A 2,198-nucleotide genomic window follows, 5' to 3' on the forward strand; every position below is an offset into this window, starting at 1 on the left:
AATCCACGCTTATCTACAATTTATGTAACAAACCAATAACATTGTTGACCTAATCAACTTTTACTATAAGCAAGAATACCCTTAGCTACTAATTATAGTTTATGAAGACCTAATAAATTTACANCGTAAAACTGGTAGGCATCATCACATTAGCCTTTAAAACTAAAAGAATATTAGCAAATGATGTAGCTAATAATTATATTAAATCAATTTAAACGATATAAGTCAGCACCTTCTTCTACCTACATAAAACAATTTCTGAAATTAATTATGTATTATAAATTATAAAGGTTGGTTCTTACTAGGGAGTTACGTGGATCTTCATAATACCATCCATTTACAAAATCTGCAAAGATGCCCTCAGTTGCCATCACGAATACTAGCATAGCATTCATTCCTATCCATTCCAAGAACAAAAATGGAGTTCGAAGCCCCAAAACATCAATCTGTTTTAAAATTAACAATCACAATCACAGATAGAACCAAATTAGATATAAACTGAGATCATTATTTTATAAATAACCCAAAACAAAACTAGAAATCAAATAATATAAAGTTTGAATGAAGTTCTTAACAAGTTTAGAAACCAAACCTTATAGTTTTTATACCTCTTCCGCTGGTGAGAATCACGAACAACCGTATTCATTTCCCCTGATTTTCCCTTCTCTTCTCCATTTTTTTGAGTTAATCGATAAAACCCTAACTCTCTCTTCTTCCTTTTCCGGTGCTGTTGTTCCAGAACCTTCTCCATTTGCTTCTCTCTCTTTCGTGCTAGTTATACAATAACAGGAGGGTAAGAGGACTGAACATCGCTGGAGGAGTCAATGGCGATAGCGGCTTGGACGAGCTTCCATTGGAGTTCATAGGAGGAGTCGACGAAGAAGTCGATGTCGTCGGAATGTTGTTCCAAAGTTGCATAGGAGGAGTCGACGAAGAACTCTTAGGGAACCCTAATTCGAAACTAAAGACTCGTAGTGAACGAAATGGAAGAACGAAAAAAGAAAGGAAGAAAGGGAATTTGATCATTTTGAGAAGCTTCAAAAAGGAAGAAGGATTACGAAATTTTGAGATGAGGAAGGGAGTGGGAAATTTGGGAGGGGAGAAGAAGAGTCGAAAATTTTGGAGGTACAAATGTTTTTGGAATAGGAGAAAAAAAAATTAAGTGTAAAATATAAAGAGGGAAGAGATATAAAAAAGAAGTGAAAAAGAAAGAGAAAACCTATTATAATCTGAAGATGTTATAAACCTCTCAAATAAAGAATTCAAACCCCCACTATTGTTGGCACTTAGACGGTAAAGCATAATTATTTTAAATCATGTCAATTTGCGGAGGTTTTTTATAAACTCCGAAGAAAAACCTCCATTATATATCATTTTTTTTGTAGTGTGAAGTGAAGATTCTTCCATGAGAGTTTATACATTTGTATCCTTTGTGGGAGTTACTATAGCCCAAGAACACACATCTGGTTGTGTGGAATTGTAGTTTGTGTTGATTATAGGGCTTGAGACAGGGATAACAAGCACACCCAAACGGTTTTAGAGAGCTGTAGTTAGGTTCCTTTCTAAAAAGCAACGAGTAAGGACTTTCATTTTGAGTGACTAAAGAGGGTAATCTGTTTAAGAGATAAACTGTCCTGGAGAAAGCTTCCCACCAATAGTGCAAGGGCATTTTGGCTTGTGCTAGTAATGTCAAGGCAAGTTTAGTAATATGTCTGTGTTTTCTCTCAGCCCTACCATTTTGTTGTGATGTGTAAGGGCATGACATTCTGAATTGTATCCCTGCTTCTATTGCATGGTTTTGCACAGGCTTATATTCACCACCACCATCACATTGAATTGTCTTGATTCTTTTCTTAAACAGATTTTCTGCCATGTTTTTAAACTGGGTAAAAGCTTGTGCAGTATCTGATTTCTGTTTCAGAGGATAAATCCAAGTAAATCTAGTAAAGTCATCAAGGAAGTGAACATAATATTTGAAACCCGAAGGAGATGTTACTGGTGCAGGCCCCCAGACATCCGTATGAACTAATTCAAAATTTCCTTAGCATGAGAGGAAGAGGTTTTAAAGGGTAAAAAATGCATTTTGCCATATTGACAAGCCTCACAAAAGTTAAATTGGTCACTAGGTGATAGTTTGACATTACAACTTTTCAAGACTCTATCTAGGACTTTATTAGTTGGATGACCAAGTCTTCTAT

This window comes from Vigna radiata, chromosome 1 (genome assembly GCF_000741045.1).
Source record: "Vigna radiata var. radiata cultivar VC1973A chromosome 1, Vradiata_ver6, whole genome shotgun sequence".
NCBI classification, from domain to species: Eukaryota; Viridiplantae; Streptophyta; class Magnoliopsida; order Fabales; family Fabaceae; genus Vigna; species Vigna radiata.